Here is a 20,792-nt window from a genome sequence, read left to right as displayed (position 1 = left end):
TGATAAGAAAAACTCGGAGAGATTTCTACAATTAGAATCTAATTTTAGGAATCAACAAGCTAGCATTCAAAACATAGAAAAACAAATAAATCAATTAGCTCAAAACTTTTCCGAGAGACCACAAGGCGCATTACCTAGCAATACCGAAACAAACCCAAAGGCGCAAGTTCACCTCATCACACTACGAAACCGTACCGTAGGGCCTGCAGAAGTACCACCGCCAACGGAAGAAACAGTACCGACACCTCTGCAGGAGAAGAACTCTCCTCCATCACCAGAGCCGACCAAGGCTCCTCGAGTTCCGTACCCCGGTAAGCTAATTCGTCAAAAGACAAATGAGCAATTCGCAAAATTCGAAAGTCTGTTAAAACAATTGCACGTCAATATTCCTTTTATCGAAGTCCTAACCCAAATGCCCAAATACTCTAAATTCATGAGGGACTTCCTTACGCATAAGAGGAAAATTGAAAAGTTGCAATTAGTTAATTTAGGCGAAGAATGCTCTGCCCTCGTGCTCAATAAACTTCCCTAAAAGAAAATCGATCCCGGAAGCTTCATGATTCCATGCTCAATAGGGGAATCGCCTGTTCGCAATGCCCTAGCCGACCTAGGGGCTAGCATTAACCTCATGCCCTCATCAATGTTCAAAAGACTCGGCTTGGGAACGACGAGCCCTACAAAAATGAGCATACAACTCGCTGATCGATCCGTCAAATTCCCACAAGGTGTCATCGAGAATGTCTTGGTAAAGGTAAGCAGATTCGTTTATCCAGCTGACTTTGTCATACTCGATATGGAGGAAGACACCGAGGTCCCCCTTATACTAGGGAGACCCTTCCTTGCCACAGCCCAGGCAGTGGTGGATATGAATGACGGGACACTCACCTTGAGGTATGGGGATGATGAAGTGAAATTCGGAGTTGGGAAGAAAATAGAAGATGACGACCTGGTCAATTACATGAAGGTTATTGATTCGAGCTTGGATGCTGCTCTCCGACGGTGTAACATGGGACGCCAAGCATCCCACTCAGAAAACATATAACCTCGCATTGGGTCTAGCCAAGGACCCTTATAAACGTGGCGCACCACGGAGGCATTCCGCGGAACTATCCTTAGTTTAGTTTAATCTTTTAGTCTTATTTTGCAGAATAAAACACACTCATGGTGGTAATGGATGAAAAAGGGAATGAGAAAAATAGAACCATGCACGAAGAACAGAGCAACCCGACAAAAATCTCCATCACAGAAGGCTCAACACGGGCCGTGCCCAACCAACACGGCCCCGTGCTGAGCCCCCTGCAGGAAAACACCCAGTTCAGGTAACTGGACACGGGCCGTGTTCAGCGGACACGCCCCCGTGTCCAGGCTTCTGTTTCAATTCTCTAATTTTTGTTACTGGCAATTGACCACGGGGCCGTGCCCGGTCACCACGGGGCCGTGTCCAGGATGCCAGTAACATAAATCTTTGCTTTTTAACTTACTTTTACACATTCTAATCAACCAAAAACATTATTTTTGGACACATTGAGGACAATGTGTAATTTAAGTGTGGGGGGGATGCTAAAACCTTGAAATTTTGCAAATCCTAAACACAAGCCTTACACAAAACTCTATTGGAACCGCTAAACACCCCGAATTTTTTTTTTCAAAAAGTTTTTCATTTTTTTCATTTACTTGTCTTAGTTTAAGTTGGGAATAACAAGTTCTAAAAAGGTTATATTTTTACAAGTTTACAACCGATAGCGTCGTGATAACAAAGAACCAACATAAGAAAATTATGAAACGGCATAACAAGTCTAGTTAAAAATTCGATTATATATACTTGATCACATTAAAAACCCATTCCCACAAAAGTGAGTTTTGAGCCTTTATTGAGCACAAAAATATACATATTTAGATTAAATGCTCATTTTTCGTTTCTTGTGTGAATAGCCGCTTGGTTCTTACAAATCTAGAACTTGCCACAACAATACATTCCCGGTCCTTACCAACTTAAACCCAAGTAAGTAAATGATGGAGGCATTAGGACTAACCATTTTTCTTTCAACACCATTATTTTTAACTTTTTTTTTCACCTACCCAAAATCCCCCTAGATAGCCCCTTTGAGCCTAAACCTTTCATTTCATTACCCCAAAAACCCTTTTCACCCACTAAAAACCTTTTTTATTTTTTCACCCTTTATTTTAGTAACAAGCTCGGTTTTTCGTAAAACTCGCCTTTTTATGTGATGAAAAATATATATATATATATATATATATATATATGAATGAAGTCAAAAACAAACAAAAGCTATATAAAAGCTTGTTTGGAGAAATACTTCAAAATAAAAAGTCGCTAAAGACAAGGCATTTTACGAAAACCGACGCTTTTACGATTTTCGCCCTTTTTACTAACCACTAACCCAACCACCCACCTTTAACCCAAGCCTAACCCTTTACCCAAAAAAGTCCTCTTGATATTTACAAAGGTAAAAAGTTAAAAAGGAGGAGGATTGATTGCTTGGCAAGCCTATGGAAGGCGTAAGTTTCATGCCGCTCTCGAGTGATTCACTAAAAATATACACCTTCGGCCGAGTGTTGAGTGATCCCCCGTGAGGTATGTGAACTTGTATATAAATGGAATTTTAATAAGGCATGCTATGCCCAAATAAGTAATTTATCTTATGAAACGTTCAAAATAAATCATAACGAATAGGATTGTAAATAAATAAAAATAAAACTTATAAAGACCTTGGATTCCCGACACTCTAGGACAAGCCAAAAACTTCTCTTCTACCTATTCCATTTGGGAGTGTAAGCCACATTTAAAGAGTTTTGCTTGAGGACAAGCAAAAGTTCAAGTGTGGGGGTATTTGATGTGTGTAAAATGCAACATATAAATCACATCAATTAAGGCATAAAACTAACCCTTTTTAAGTACTAATGTTGGAAAAAGAGTGTTTTTGTCTTCCTTTTGTATTTTCAGGATGAAATGAGCTCAAAATCACAAAAGAAGCAAAAAGACAACTAATTCTATCATAAATACAAGAAAAGGAACAAAAGTAGACTGCCCGGACCCTCAACGGCACCTCCCAAGGCAAAGAAGAGAAAACAGAGTCTGAACACGCCCCGTGTCCAGCGAACACGGGGGCGTGCCCAGGAAGCAGCAGAAAAGACAAACCAGTAGAAGCTTCCATTGCCCACCACGGGGCCGTGTCCAGCGGGCACGGGGGCGTGGTGAAAGTACAGCAGGCGCATTAATTGTAATTGCGAATTACAATTAATGAAGAGAGAGAATGTCAGACGGGCACGGGGGCGTGTCCAGCGGACACGGGGCCGTGCCCAGCCTTCTGTTCAGCCTATAAATAGAGGCGCTTAGCTTCATTCTCTTTCATCCCTTGGCACACCACCTCTCTCACACTTCATCCACCACCCACCACCACCATAACACCATCATCCACCACCATCATCCATTGTCCATCATAGAGTGTGTGAGTCGTCTCGGGATCCAAGATTGATCGTAAGAGTTCTTGACAATCAAGGCCATGTTTGCCTAAGTCTCTTACATCACTTGGTGAAGACAAGTGTTTAGTATAATACTTTTTATTTTTAATCTTTTGCACTTTTTATTTGGTTTTGTATTAATGACTTTAATAACTAGTTGCTTATGTTGAAGGTGATCTTTCCTTATCGTTTGTCCGTGGTGTCTTGGCATTATTTTACTGTCTATATAAAATAAAAGATTTTCACCATTCATATCTCCACGGTCTATATGGAGGTATGTTGGCTACCTGGTCGGGGGTTAAGGGAACGGTTTGGTAAGGGTCTTGCCCTTGTTCAGCGTTTAGAGGTCCTGCTTGGGACCTGGGTCAAATTTAGTAGGATCTCCTTCAATACCCATAGGTATTGGATGTCGGGGATCCAAACTCTTTGACCCCCTCATAAGTTAACTACTATTAATACTATAACCCGGCTATTTAGGACTGTATCCCTGCTGACTCAGACTACTTAGCCGAGGGTAACGTCACCGCCAAAAGCGGGGCCTACCACAATTTGCATTAATAACTTAATTCATTATCTTTCAATAATCCGACCCTTTAGGATTGTATCCTTGCTGACTCAAACTACTGGGTTGAGGGTAACGTCGCCTTCAAAAGAGGGGCCTACTACAATAACTAAGATAATCTCTTAAACAAGTGCAAAAGTGCGAAAATAATCAAAGGTTATACTAATACACGTGTCGGATCCAAGTGATTCATCTTGTCTATCTGTTTTTATTTTATTTTATTTTATTTTTCAGCATTTAGTTAGTTTTTATTTTTCTTAGTTTAAAACATTTTTCTCACTTTTTGATTTGATTAGACGTTGAGGATAAACCGGTATTAAAAGCTCTTGTGTCCTTGGACGACCTCGGTATCTTACCAACACTATACTACGTCCACGATGGGTGCACTTGCCCATATGTGTGTTTAGTGTTAGTAAATATCGTGTTTTATAAATTTAAAACTTGGCTAAAAGTGTAAAAAGGGGCTAAAATATATATCTAAAATATAACACACTTCACGCACATCAGCTACGGGGACGCCCAACCACCCGATAGAGATATCTGACGGATCATCTTTCCACGGATCGCCTTATCGCGGTCCAGACAGCTACGAGGAGAGGTTTCGAAACATTGACTGGTATTTCACCCCGTCCGAGCACTCGTCGTCCCACCAGCAGCATCAACAGCAGCAACCTCAACAGGATCCATCCGAGGGTTCACGATTCAGGGCAGTCACGCCACCACCGCCACCGCCAGTAGAGCAGCAGCCGCCTCTGGAGCCGCCGAGGCGGAGAAGGTCGAACGCACGGATGTCCGTGCGAGGGGGTGTCCGTATCAGCACACCCCAACCATCAAGTGGCAGCCATTATCCGCCACTTCAGGAGGAAGAAGAAGAACCACAATTGGGGGGTCGATCAAGCCCCATTCCAGAAATCAACTCAGTACCTGTGGCACCACCGTTGGGTTTCGATAACCCAATCCCTGCTTACGCCGGTTCAGCGGCGTATAACCCCTTCGAGCAGCCGGCGCATACCCACTACAACTACAACTACGCTAGTGTGGATCCATATCAGGAAGCATGGGATTACAACGCTAGTCACCCAGAGGGGCCTTATGGTGGCTTATGGACTACTGGCTACCCGACTTTTGGGTACCAGCATCCGCCACCTCCTCCACCGGTGTACCAGCCGCCACAGCCACAGATAATTCCTCCAGAACGCCAGCAAGAAGTCCTTGAGAGACTAGACCGTTGTGAACGGGAAATTCAGACTGTGCGCAGACACAACAGAGGATTCTTCAAAGGACTATCAGATCTGATCAAGGGAAAGTCCAAAAGGAGGGACTATTGAAGATCCTTGTTATTTTTATTTAGTTGTAATTCAGTCCCTGCGTCGACTTTTTGCTTCAGTATTCAGCTCCTGCGTGAGCTTGTTATTTTGTACTCTGCTCCTGCGTGAGCATGTTTGGTTAGTTAACCCCTGCGTGGGTTTGTGTCACACCCCGATTTCCACGTGTCTCACCGGTGGGCCCGGTGGGGGATTACCGTGACGATGTTGGCAACAATATAGTCAAACCACACAATTATATAATGCACAGCGGAAGCATAAGATAAATATGTAAATTTCAACCTCTGATCGTAATATCAAAATGTATTACAGGGGTTGGATATATCCACAGTGGATCGTAAATAGATATAAAATATTGTTCCATCAGATACTGCAATCAAGCTTGCGAGACTTATCCCGACGCTAGGGAGCTAATACCAGCCAATTACGTTTAGGTACCTGCACTTAATCTTTTTGGGGAAAATACGTCAGTTTACACTGGTAAATACATTCAACTGACACATTTGAAAATGTTTATTAAAATTGATTTGAATGCACAAGGCACAAACTCTTTTTATAACTTGGGAAAATTCATAATGATCTTGTGAACGTTTTACATGTTCTTTTATGCGTTCAGTAGCCCGGGTCGTGCCGGGTTAAAGATTTATAGACACACCACGTTTGCGTAAAACCGTAGTACAAAAACCAACGGCTACGTCTTTTAGTTTTAATGTCGACACTTTATACCGGGTGTACGCCTACACCGGGATGTCGATGGTCGTGGCCATTTCGTAAAATGATGCCGAGGATATCCGGGACAACGGTCATTAAACCCCCCCAAAGGCTTATAAGCAACAAAACTGTTTAAATGAGCCGATCATATTTAATCAATTAACCACCTAAGCGATGGAATTATATAATGCTCAATCAAGCGGTATTAATATACCGTAACCCAAGCCCATATAGGGGAAATAAGTTAAAGTATTTACCTTTGCAAGTATTAATCCTTAATTTAGATCAAGTCACCGATAGCTTTTACTGGGGCTCCTAATCTGGAACGAAGGTTTTAATTAACCTCTTAGAATCCTAACGGTCCTTATATTAGCCGTAGTTTAAACCGGTTGATTCCGATATATAGATATGGTTAATTCGCACGAAAAGGCGAAAACCGAGAATGGAGTATGATTTGGACCCAACAAGTTCAGTGACTTGTTTTATATGGGTTTATAGTTCATACTCTGGATTTTGGGGTTCAAATGATATAATTTGACCCATATCGGCTATTGCACGAAAACTAGTTCCATGAGCCGTACCGTGTGCGCAAATAGGCGAAACGGTTAACTATGAGAGTCGTACGCTTATTTCCTAAGTCAATATGCCTTAAAAGTATTTTGGTATCAGTAGGATACCTTCCATAATGCCCGTAACGAGTTTTAGTTAATATTATGCCCCGTAGGGGCTTTTCGGTCATTTTAAAGACTTTAAAAGGGCTTTTCGAGTTCTACAGGAAATCTGAGTTTCCCGACCAGCTTATAAAGCTTAAAATACTTTATTTATTATTTAAAATCAGTGGCAACTGGAATCGGGTCAAAAGACCTTGTAGAACTCCCGTTTTGGCCAAAAAGGGCATATTCGGTATTTACCGAACCGTAGCCATAACCGCAGGTTATGAGCAAGGTAAAAATTATTAAAAATCTTTAAAATTCCCAAAATATTATTTTACCACAGTGGGTAAAAGTTTTGGTGACGAAAACTTGGGTTAGATGGGCGTTATGCTAGTTGCGCCGTTTATTACAAAACTTTCTTAAAAGTGCGCCTTTTAGCATAACTCTCATTCTAGACCTCGGATTGACGTGAAACTTTAAGGACATGCTTATAATTTAATAAGCAAGGTTTTGGTCCGTTCACGTGTCCGAAATACTCGTTTTAATTTTAAAAGGCCGTTACGGTCAACTTTTAGGCGAATGACGGAATTGCGTAAAAGACTCGGATAACTCATGAACCGACCACAGAGGTTTATACCAACATGTGACCTGGTCCTAAGAGAGTCTTAAGGTATATTTATACCTCACTAAAACGGGTCAGAACTGAAGTCAAAGCAAAAGTCAAACTTTTGCGACATTCGGCTCCGAACCGGTTCTATATAGTAAATGATCGATTCAAACGAGCGCAAACATGTTTATATACTTATTATCATGTTTTATGATTATCAAAACAGGTTCCATAACATATATATTACAGATTATGCATAAATCGCTAAAATAGCTTTCTGTTGACTTTTTAACCGCACGTTTGACTCGACATTTGACATAGTTAGAGTGGTGATCAGGGGGAACCATTTTAGAGGTTTATTACCCACGTAAATACCAACTCATAACCACTTTTGATTCGTCATAAGACTGAACCATTACTGATTTATTGTAAAGTCAAACCGTAGTTACGACGGTTTGGTTTTTGGCTAAAAACTAAGCATAAACTGAACAATGGATGATCAAGGTGACTTACAGAAGTTAGAACTTGAATATGGAGCAGAAGAGAATGCTTGGGAGCACTTAGAATGATCAGTAGTTGTGTGTTTTGATGTTGTGAATGTTGTAACTACAACATGGCTATTTATAGTGCATTTTAGGCTCCAAGATCATTCCACATTGCCCTACAACTGGTCATGGATGATGGGCAGGTGTCCCTAAGGGTTATGGGTCGTGTAGGGGGCGCCCATGCTCCATTAATTGGTGTTTGATCGTTCAAAAGCTCCAAAAGGCAAGAAACTACAAAGTTTCTGCATCTGGGCACTTTACGCGGCCCGCATGGGAGTTCCCATGCATTTTAATGCGGGTCGCCTAAAGAGTAAGAAATCAGGCGAGTTAGTGAGGAGGCTCGCGGCCCGCCTCAACTAATCCTTAACCTTCACGCGGGTCGCCTAAGGTTAAGATTTCAGGATTTTTAAATCTTTTTGTAATGATTACAGAATCTGGCCATTAATAACGAAATCTTTCGCAATGATTCGCCTGACCTTTCGGTTTTGAAGGGGTAACTTTGCGGTTTGGCCCTCGGTTATTTACCGATAGGGGCCTCGTGTTATTTACCCGCTTTATTAAGTCCCCGTTTTATTTATTTAATTGTTCAGAAAGCCTTAACTTTCATTATTGACGCTTTTAACCCTTCTTCTACGAATTCGATCGTAACTTTCTTGTTTCATATCGAAACTTCGCGAAATTTATATATATTATTTTAGTGAGGGTATAATACCGTTACAAAGTCTTTGGGACGTTAAAGGGTCACTCAGAGGTATTATTAAACATGTTGACACAGTTAACCCCTGTAGTTTGTAATCTCTCACTTTCTTCCGCGTTTTGTTTTTGTACGATCTTTAATTTATTCGTTTGAAGGTTTAAGCATTATTTAGGGATACTATACAGTATATTTACCCTTGTTAACATTTATAACCCTCGAATTTATATACTTTCAAGGTTTGTCAAAATTGGTCCTTTATTTATTATAGATGCCACGTGTAAACAAATGACACGTGTTAACACATCATTGGACACAAAAATTCGAGGTGTTACATCCTCACCCCCTTAAAATAAATCTCGACCCGAGATTTACTCAAATAAATAGGGGTATTTTTCTTTCATTGTAGCTTCGACTTCCCACGTATATTCAGGACCTCTACGAGCATCCCATTTGACCTTTACAATCGGTACGTGCTTTCTACGAAGCTTCTTCACCTGTCGATCTTCAATCGACAAAGGTTTTTCTATGAACTTTAAGCTCTCATCTATATGCACATCTGTGTGTGGAATCACCAACGATTCGTCGGCGAAGCACTTTTTGAGATTGCAGATGTGGAACACATTGTGAATTCCATTGAGCTCTTCAGGCAAGTTCAGTTTATAGGCAACTGATCCGACTCGTTCCATGACCTCAAAAGGCCCTATGTATCTCGGACTCAGTTTGCCTTTCTTGCCGAAACGCATCACCCCCTTCCAGGGTGACACCTTAAGTAATACCTTTTCACCCACTTCGAAGTGAAAATCCTTACGCTTTGGATCAGCGTAGCTCTTCTGCCTATCGCGGGCAGCCTTGAGACGTTCCCGGATCTGGACAATCTTGTCCGTCGTCTGGAAAACAATCTCTGGTCCCGACAATTGGACCTCTCCTACTTCCGCCCAACAAACAGGCGATCTACATTTCCTACCATATAATGCCTCAAAAGGCGCAGCCTTTATGCTGGTGTGGTAGCTATTATTGTAGGAGAATTCGATCAGGGGTAGATTTTTATCCCAGTTACCACCTAAATCGATCGCACATGCACGAAGCATGTCTTCTAGCGTTTGGATAGTACGCTCACTTTGACCGTCCGTCTGTGGATGGTAAGCCGTACTAAAATTTAAACGCGTGCCCAAAGATTGCTGGAAACTTTTCCAGAAGTGAGATGTGTATCTAGTATCCCTGTCGGAGATAATAGACACAGGTATGCCGTGTAAGGCTACAATCTTATCAACATAAAGTTGGGCTAACATGTCGGAGCTATATGTCTCCTTAATGGGTAGAAAATGAGCTGATTTAGTCAGCCTATCGACTATGACCCATATTGTATCGTTTCCTTTCCTGGTTTTGGGTAACTTGGTTATGAAGTCCATAGTTACGCATTCCCACTTCCACTCGGGAAGTTCAGGCTGTTGTAGCAAGCTAGACGGCTTTTGGTGCTCGGCTTTGACTTGAGCACAAGTCAAGCACTTTGCTACATGGGCGGCTACAGACTTTTTCAAGCCTATCCACCAATAATTTGCCTTTAAGTCTTGGTACATTTTATCAGCACCCGGATGGACTGAGTATTTGGAACTATGGGCTTCCTGGAGAACAACATCTCGTAGTCCTCCATATATCGGAACCCATATACGTCCGTTCAGTCTAAGAATTCCATCCTTGCTAAGAGTCAACTGCTCTTCAGTTACTCCCAGCTTTTCATTAGGATAATTAGCTTCCAACATAGCCTCACGCTGCGCAGCTAATATCCTTTCCATCAAATTATTTTTAACTTCAATGCTCTTGGCATTGATTCGAATGGGTTTTACCCTTTCTTTCCTGCTCAATGCATCGGCGACTACATTCGCCTTGCCGGGATGGTACCTGATTTCACAGTCATAATCATTCAGGGTTTCCATCCAACGGCGTTGTCTCATGTTCAACTCTTTCTGGTTGAACAGATGCTGGAGGCTTTTGTGATCAGAATAAATCACAAATTTAATACCATAAAGGTAATGCCTCCACAACTTCAGTGCAAATACAACGGCACCCAACTCCAAATCATGGGTGGTGTAATTCTTTTCATGCACCTTTAATTGCCTTGAAGCATAGGCAATCACCTTGCCCTTCTGCATAAGAACACACCCCATGCCTGTGTGTGATGCATCGCAGTAAACTACGAATTCATCTGTACCTTCCGGTAATGTCAACACAGGTGCGTTGCTCAGCTTCTGCTTCAGTATTTCAAAGGACTCTTGCTGCTTTGGGCCCCAAATGTACTTTTCTTTCTTCTTGGTCAAAGAAGTCAAGGGCGCAGCAATCCTCGAAAAATTTTCGATAAATCTCCGGTAGTATCCTGCTAACCCCAGGAAGCTACGGATTTCGGTAGGCGTCTTTGGCTCTTGCCAGTTCATGACCGCCTCTACCTTAGCGGGATCCACTTGGATACCACGCTCACTCACAACGTGCCCTAAGAATTGAACTTCTCGTAGCCAGAATTCACATTTCGAGAATTTGGCGTAGAGTTTCTCACGTTGTAGTAATTCGAGAATGCAACGAAGATGCTTCTCGTGGTCTGCTTGGTTCTTGGAGTATATAAGGATATCGTCGATGAAGACGATGACGAATTTGTCCAAATACGGCTTGCAGACGCGATTCATGAGATCCATGAACGCAGCCGGTGCATTTGTGAGCCCAAAAGGCATCACTAGGAACTCGTAATGACCATAGCGAGTCCTAAATGCAGTCTTGTGTACATCTTCATCTCTGACCCTTAGTTGATGATAACCCGACCTTAAGTCAATCTTGGAGAAGTAGCTTGCTCCTTGCAGCTGATCGAACAGATCATCGATCCTTGGTAAAGGATATCTATTCTTTATGGTAACTTTATTCAGTTCTCTATAGTCGATGCACAATCGCATCGATCCGTCCTTCTTCTTTACAAATAGGACAGGAGCTCCCCAGGGAGATGAACTAGGTCTGATAAAACCTTTCGCCAGCAGTTCATCCAACTGGGTCCTCAGTTCTTTCATTTCCGTCGGAGCTAATCTGTAAGGTGCTCTTGCTATCGGAGCTGCTCCAGGGATGATGTCAATTCTGAACTCCACTTGTCTATCTGGTGGCAAACCAAGTAGTTCTTTAGGAAAAACCTCGGGGTATTCAGAAATGACAGGAAGATCCTCGATCTTCGGCTTTGGTTCTTCAATTATTACCTGAGCCATGTAAATTACACAGCCTCTGTTCAAACATCTTGAAGCTTTCAGCATAGATACGTCTTCGGGCAATCCGTAATGCGTATCCCCTCGAATGGTAAGAGATTCACCACTCGGAGTCTTTAAAACTATCTGCCTTTTGCCGCAAATTATTTGGGCCTGATTACGGGATAACCAGTCCATGCCTAGCACAATGTCAAAACCCGCTAATTTGAAAGGAAGTAGAGATAAAGGAAAAGAATGGTTCCTAATGGACAATTCACATCCTTCTAGAACAGTAGAGACGGTTTCTATCGTGCCGTCTGCTAACTCTACTTCGTATTTTACGTCAAGGGTTTTGATTGGCATATTTAGTAGTTGGCAAAATTTCTGGTCTACAAAGGATTTATCAGCGCCAGAATCGAACAGTACTCTTGCAAATATATTATTTACGAGAAAAGTACCTGTAAGCACATTGTCGTCCTTAACCGCTTCCTTTGCATCCAAGCGAAAAACTCTCGCATTCGACTTCTTCGTCTCTTCCGCCTTCTTGGCATACTTCGGGCAATTACTCTTTATATGCCCCTTCTCATTACAATTAAAGCAGGTTGCATCCTTTATCTTTTTGCACTCGACGGTCTTGTGATCCTTGGACTTGCATAGCCCACAGGATGAAGTCTTTTGTTGCGACTGTGAACCAGACGCAAACCTACACTTCCTGGAGTGAGGTTTCTTGCAGACCTTGCAGTGAGGTCTTCCATCAGCTTGCCCCTCCTTCTTTGCCTCCGACCCTCTCTTGCCCTCACCGTTTCCACGGTGCTTTTTCCCAGACTTTCGTGAGGTATCATCCTCACGCTTTCGCTTTTCAGCCTCCTTGCTCCTTTGTGCCCTCAGACGGACAGCATCAAGTGTAAGAGACAAGGAGAGGTCAGTAACTGACCTGAAGGTCGTTGGCCTAGAGGCCTTTACGCTGGCCTTAATCGCCGGCTCTAAGCCCCCAATGAATCGGGCAATCCTTCTAGGTTCTGGTGTCACAAGATATGGCACCAGGCGTGACATAGTGTTAAAGCTTGTCAGATATGCTTGACAATCCAGGTTTGTCATCACTAGTGAGACAAAATCAGCCTCAATCTTCTCAACCTCGTGCTGAGGGCAGTAGTTTTCTTTTATGAGGGCAATAAACTCCCCCCATGACATTTTGTACAAGGCAGACTTACCTGAAGCCTGCACCAGAGCTCTCCACCACGCCAGGGCCTCGCCCTTGAATGACTGGGACACAAACTTAACCACGTCCCTCTCAGCGCACCCGCTGATGTCCACTATCGTGTCCATCTCGTCCAGACAGGTGATACAATCAACCGCACCTTTCTCCCCTGTAAATTCACGGGGCTTACATGATACAAAGTATTTGTAGGTGCAACCCTTAGCACTTGACGCATCAGTATATTCCCTATCGCGATGAACGCTGTGCTCAGTAGACGAATGCTTGTCGTCATCTTTCTTGGGTTCAGAGGGTGGTTTGGAGTGTGTCTTTGGTTTAGAGGGTGGTTTAGACACAGTTCTGCCTTGAGACTCAGTATGTTAACGATCAATAGCTGCCTGAACAGCATTGTTAATCAGAGCCTTCAGTTGTGCGCCTGTCAAATGCACTGACGCATTGTCATAGTCATCTTCGTTTGTGTGGCTGTTCTCTCCATTGGGATCCGCCATTGTAACTTGAATCTGTTACAGAAGATAACAAAATTTTATTTAGGATATTATTATATAATTGTCTTTTATGACAATTCGTCAACCATGATACAGAGACCATATTTGGTTAACTTTTTATTTCATTAAATATTAGGATTTGAATATATCCTATTTTAACTATATAAATAGTATTGGCGGCATAAAGCCTAATCACGATGATGTTTTATAATATTAGCCGAGATTCCAGAGAATCAAAGGCATAGAGAGTTGAACCGTAGTTCTTTTATCTCTTCCTGACAGAGAGTCATAGACTACCACTGCCTTTTGTCTTTATAAGACAATTATTATGGCCCATAGGCACTACACCTCTAATGGATGTCTTAATATGGTTGGCCCGTAGGCACTACATCACTAATGGATGTTTTAATAATATTGGCCCGTAGGCACTACATCACTAATGGATGTTTTAATAATTCTGGCCCGTAGGCACTGCATCACTAATGGATGTTTTAATAATTCTGGCCCGTAGGCACTGCATCACTAATGGATGTTTTAATAATTCTGGCCCGTAGGCACTGCATCACTAATGGATGTTTTAATAATACTGGCCCGTAGGCATTGCATCACTAATGGATGTCTTTATAATACTGGCCCGTAGGCATTGCATCACTAATGGATGTTTTAATAATTCTGGCCCGTAGGCACTGCATCACTAATGGATGTTTTAATAATACTGGCCCGTAGGCATTGCATCACTAATGGATGTCTTTATAATACTGGCCCGTAGGCATTGCATCACTAATGGATGTCTTTATAATGTTGATCACCTTCATTGGTGATTTAACCCGCGATTTATGAATCATTTAGTTGGGTTTTGAAATCCTTAAAGGATTATTATATAAGAATGACGTGCGTGATTTTAACGAATCACATCTGCCATGAATGTTAACATGCGTACAGCGGTTAACAGGGAATCAGAATCTCTTCAGTTAGGTCGTACCATCTTGACTAGATCTTAACAGACCCCAAGCTAGGTTTCACCTTTTTAAGATTCTTTATTTAGGCAGATCAATATAAAGGGAATGGTTTTGATTTATTTTATATATATTAAAACAAAACTCATAACATACATTCCAAAATCTCAAATACAATTACATATTGCCCTAAACGGGTCTTTCAAATAATACATACCTCCATAGAGGTTTTAAAATAAGTGACAAGTCCACGCAGGGACTAGTACCAGATAGGTGTCCATGCAAGGACTAAATATAAGTCCACGTAGGGACTGAAATACGATAAGTTGTCCACGCAGGGACTTATTTCAAAGTAGAAATTACATTCGTATAACTATTAAGGGCTAGTGGTCACGTTTCTTCTTTTTGCCCTTTAGTAGGTTCGCCAAGCCTTTGAGAAATCCTCGGTGGCTCTTTTTCTCTTCTTCGAACTCTCTCTCCACACGATCTAGTCGATGGAGTATTTCTTCCTGTTCAGGAGGAGAAAAACGTGGCTGTTGCGCTTGAGGCGGAACTGGAGGTCTGGGAGGTATTGGATACCCATGAGTTGAGTAATCCGGTGGTCCCATGTTTCCATGTGCTCCGTCAGGGTAGCGCGCATTATATCTAGCCGACACCACATATGGGTCGCGCTCATAGCCGTAGTTGTATTGTGCTTGTGATGGTTCAAACGGGTTGTAAGCCGTTGGACCTGTGTAAGCTGGTATGGGTTGGTCATACCCAAATGGTGGCGAATTTCGTGCAGTAGGTGCGGAGTTCGCTTCTTGTATAGGACTTGAAGGTCCTTCTTCTTGTAGCGGCGGATAGTGGCTACTACTAGAATGTCGAGGAGTGCTGAAGTGGATACCCCCTCCTCCTCGTGTAGACATACGAGCATTTGTCCTCCTACGCCTTGGCGGATCAGGTATAACTGGTTGTGCCGGTGGCGGAGGTGGTGGCGTAACTGCCTCAAAGCGTGAATCCTCGGAGGGATCCTGTGGATGTCTCGGTTGCGATGTCTGATGAGATGGTGTGTTGTACCACTCATGTCGGTCAAACAAGGCCATAAAGCTGTCTGGGCCTTGATACTGCGGACCATGATATGAAGATCCATCAGATACTTCTATCGGATGCGTGGGCGTACCACGAGCTGGTTCAGTTGGATCCTCATCTTCCTCCATGGGATCTTCAGAAAAATGGTCTTGTGGCCCTAGTGGAACAAAACCTGAAGGTTCCTGTATGTAGTCAGCCGGATTAAACTGACCTATGTAGTACGGACTAGGGTCGTCGTAGTTCCGGTGCGAAACCGAACGTTGCAGAGGTATGAAGGAAGGTTGTGGGTTGTTGGGATTATTTTCTGAATCTGGCCCAAAGGAGTGCCGGTAGGATGGCGTCGAGCTGTGCGAAGTGGAATGCCTCGCGGGTTCGTAAAGATCTCTTCGTCGTTGTGGCTCTTCGCTCCGTGTCATCGAAGGATGTCTTGTACCAGATGGTCCAGCTTCTTGATCGTGATGGGTCACGATTTCTCCTCGGCCTCTTCGTCCCCTTCCTCTTCCTCGGAATATAACGGGTGGCATTTTCCTGCTCCAAAACTTATTAAAAATTCAAATCGAAAAATAAAGACAAAAAGGAGTATTAATCCGAATTTGTCCTAAGTTCTTGTCTAGACTCAAGTATGTGCAATTGTGTCACTGAGATTAAACACAATAGGATAGTGTTTAATTCACTCAATGTTGGCTCTGATACCAACCTGTCACACCCCGATTTCCACGTGTCTCACCGGTGGGCCCGGTGGGGGATTACCGTGACGATGTTGGCAACAATATAGTCAAACCACACAATTATATAATGCACAGCGGAAGCATAAGATAAATATGTAAATTTCAACCTCTGATCGTAATATCAAAATGTATTACAGGGGTTGGATATATCCACAGTGGATCGTAAATAGATATAAAATATTGTTCCATCAGATACTGCAATCAAGCTTGCGAGACTTATCCCGACGCTAGGGAGCTAATACCAGCCAATTACGTTTAGGTACCTGCACTTAATCTTTTTGGGGAAAATACGTCAGGTTACACTGGTAAATACATTCAACTGACACATTTGAAAATGTTTATTAAAATTGATTTGAATGCACAAGGCACAAACTCTTTTTATAACTTGGGAAAATTCATAATGATCTTGTGAACGTTTTACATGTTCTATTATGCGTTCAGTAGCCCGGGTCGTGCCGGGTTAAAGATTTATAGACACACCACGTTTGCGTAAAACCGTAGTACAAAAACCAACGGCTACGTCTTTTAGTTTTAATGTCGACACTTTATACCGGGTGTACGCCTACACCGGGATGTCGATGGTCGTGGCCATTTCGTAAAATGATGCCGAGGATATCCGGGACAACGGTCATTAAACCCCCCCAAAGGCTTATAAGCAACAAAACTGTTTAAATGAGCCGATCATATTTAATCAATTAACCACCTAAGCGATGGAATTATATAATGCTCAATCAAGCGGTATTAATATACCGTAACCCAAGCCCATATAGGGGAAATAAGTTAAAGTATTTACCTTTGCAAGTATTAATCCTTAATTTAGATCAAGTCACCGATAGCTTTTACTGGGGCTCCTAATCTGGAACGAAGGTTTTAATTAACCTCTTAGAATCCTAACGGTCCTTATATTAGCCGTAGTTTAAACCGGTTGATTCCGATATATAGATATGGTTAATTCGCACGAAAAGGCGAAAACCGAGAATGGAGTATGATTTGGACCCAACAAGTTCAGTGACTTGTTTTATATGGGTTTATAGTTCATACTCTGGATTTTGGGGTTCAAATGATATAATTTGACCCATATCGGCTATTGCACGAAAACTAGTTCCATGAGCCGTACCGTGTGCGCAAATAGGCGAAACGGTTAACTATGAGAGTCGTACGCTTATTTCCTAAGTCAATATGCCTTAAAAGTATTTTGGTATCAGTAGGATACCTTCCGTAATGCCCGTAACGAGTTTTAGTTAATATTATGCCCCGTAGGGGCTTTTCGGTCATTTTAAAGACTTTAAAAGGGCTTTTCGAGTTCTACAGGAAATCTGAGTTTCCCGACCAGCTTATAAAGCTTAAAATACTTTATTTATTATTTAAAATCAGTGGCAACTGGAATCGGGTCAAAAGACCTTGTAGAACTCCCGTTTTGGCCAAAAAGGGCATATTCGGTATTTACCGAACCGTAGCCATAACCGCAGGTTATGAGCAAGGTAAAAATTATTAAAAATCTTTAAAATTCCCAAAATATTATTTTACCACAGTGGGTAAAAGTTTTGGTGACGAAAACTTGGGTTAGATGGGCGTTATGCTAGTTGCGCCGTTTATTACAAAACTTTCTTAAAAGTGCGCCTTTTAGCATAACTCTCATTCTAGACCTCGGATTGACGTGAAACTTTAAGGACATGCTTATAATTTAATAAGCAAGGTTTTGGTCCGTTCACGTGTCCGAAATACTCGTTTTAATTTTAAAAGGCCGTTACGGTCAACTTTTAGGCGAATGACGGAATTGCGTAAAAGACTCGGATAACTCATGAACCGACCACAGAGGTTTATACCAACATGTGACCTGGTCCTAAGAGAGTCTTAAGGTATATTTATACCTCACTAAAACGGGTCAGAACTGAAGTCAAAGCAAAAGTCAAACTTTTGCGACATTCGGCTCCGAACCGGTTCTATATAGTAAATGATCGATTCAAACGAGCGCAAACATGTTTATATACTTATTATCATGTTTTATGATTATCAAAACAGGTTCCATAACATATATATTACAGATTATGCATAAATCGCTAAAATAGCTTTCTGTTGACTTTTTAACCGCACGTTTGACTCGACATTTGACATAGTTAGAGTGGTGATCAGGGGGAACCATTTTAGAGGTTTATTACCCACGTAAATACCAACTCATAACCACTTTTGATTCGTCATAAGACTGAACCATTACTGATTTATTGTAAAGTCAAACCGTAGTTACGACGGTTTGGTTTTTGGCTAAAAACTAAGCATAAACTGAACAATGGATGATCAAGGTGACTTACAGAAGTTAGAACTTGAATATGGAGCAGAAGAGAATGCTTGGGAGCACTTAGAATGATCAGTAGTTGTGTGTTTTGATGTTGTGAATGTTGTAACTACAACATGGCTATTTATAGTGCATTTTAGGCTCCAAGATCATTCCACATTGCCCTACAACTGGTCATGGATGATGGGCAGGTGTCCCTAAGGGTTATGGGTCGTGTAGGGGGCGCCCATGCTCCATTAATTGGTGTTTGATCGTTCAAAAGCTCCAAAAGGCAAGAAACTACAAAGTTTCTGCATCTGGGCACTTTACGCGGCCCGCATGGGAGTTCCCATGCATTTTAATGCGGGTCGCCTAAAGAGTAAGAAATCAGGCGAGTTAGTGAGGAGGCTCGCGGCCCGCCTCAACTAATCCTTAACCTTCACGCGGGTCGCCTAAGGTTAAGATTTCAGGATTTTTAAATCTTTTTGTAATGATTACAGAATCTGGCCATTAATAACGAAATCTTTCGCAATGATTCGCCTGACCTTTCGGTTTTGAAGGGGTAACTTTGCGGTTTGGCCCTCGGTTATTTACCGATAGGGGCCTCGTGTTATTTACCCGCTTTATTAAGTCCCCGTTTTATTTATTTAATTGTTCAGAAAGCCTTAACTTTCATTATTGACGCTTTTAACCCTTCTTCTACGAATTCGATCGTAACTTTCTTGTTTCATATCGAAACTTCGCGAAATTTATATATATTATTTTAGTGAGGGTATAATACCGTTACAAAGTCTTTGGGACGTTAAAGGGTCACTCAGAGGTATTATTAAACATGTTGACACAGTTAACCCCTGTAGTTTGTAATCTCTCACTTTCTTCCGCGTTTTGTTTTTGTACGATCTTTAATTTATTCGTTTGAAGGTTTAAGCATTATTTAGGGATACTATACAGTATATTTACCCTTGTTGACATTTATAACCCTCGAATTTATATACTTTCAAGGTTTGTCAAAATTGGTCCTTTATTTATTATAGATGCCACGTGTAAACAAATGACACGTGTTAACACATCATTGGACACAAAAATTCGAGGTGTTACAGTTTGTTTTTGAATTCGCCCCTGCGTGGGTATTTGTTTTTGTAGAAGTCCCGTTTGGGCAAATGTTGTACTTGTTTAAGACAATTTATGGGATGGTTTAATTAAGTTTTCATTTTGATTAATTATCTGCATGAAATATGAAAAATTAATGAAAATTTAAAAAGATCTGCCATTATATTAAATTTGGTAAAAATCTAAAGAGAACCAAGACCTAGCCTTTTGGTTACAAAACAAGGCCAGGATGGTAGTTCCATAATTAGGTTAAGATCCATAAATTAACATCTCAATTTAGGACTGTTCTGCGTTGATTATTAGAGAATCTTGGAGGTAAAACCTAGCCTTTGTGTTATTGCAAACCTGGCCAAGATGGTACAACCCACGCAATAGATTCCAATTATTAACATCTGTGTTAGTGCACCTACGTCTGCTGACTACGTCTTCCATCGAGTCTTAAAGCTGAACAGAATGGAAATGACACGGAATCCTAGAAATAGTGATTTGTATAGGTTTGTTTATGTTTTCATGATCTAGGACCGCTTTTGTGTCATATCTAGTCTAGGACCGCTTTTATGTACACGTCTAGGACCACTCTTATGTCATGATCATGGACCGCTTTTGTGTCATGATCTTGGACCCCTTTTACGTCAAGTTGTTGAACCACTCATACGGACATGACGTATAAGCGGTTCCAGAGGCATATATATAGGTCATAAGAGTGGTTCCAAAGATAGAGTTCAAGACACATAGTTAGAGGTGAATTGTTCCGGTAAGCCACGAAGTGCTGCCGAAGTGCTGTATAACATTGTAATCGAGTTCAATAGCAATACAACAGCAAGATTAAAGTGAATTCAGCTTCAAGTGCACCGAATTATTAGTTTCCGCCTCTTAATTCGGATACGAACTTCTCTGAACGACTCAAACAGGTCGGTATTCGATCCTACAAGTGGTATCAGAGCTCAGGAGGAGGAGTTTCATTGAAATTTGCTGGATTTCGTCACATTTTCTTCTTCTACACCTTCTTTCTTACGTCAGACCAAGATTTCACGGTCCGTTTTGGCTGATTTTTGGATATGTTGTGCGCGTATACATGATCTAAAACCCTACCAAGTTTCAGCTCGAAACTCCAAGCCGTTATGGAGATATCGCAGTTTTTCGGTCCGATTTCGCGTCA

This window comes from Helianthus annuus, chromosome 1, assembly GCF_002127325.2.
Source record: "Helianthus annuus cultivar XRQ/B chromosome 1, HanXRQr2.0-SUNRISE, whole genome shotgun sequence".
Classification (NCBI taxonomy): domain Eukaryota; kingdom Viridiplantae; phylum Streptophyta; class Magnoliopsida; order Asterales; family Asteraceae; genus Helianthus; species Helianthus annuus.
The sequence above is the reverse complement of the archived record's forward strand: the minus strand, read 5'-3'. Positions refer to the sequence as shown.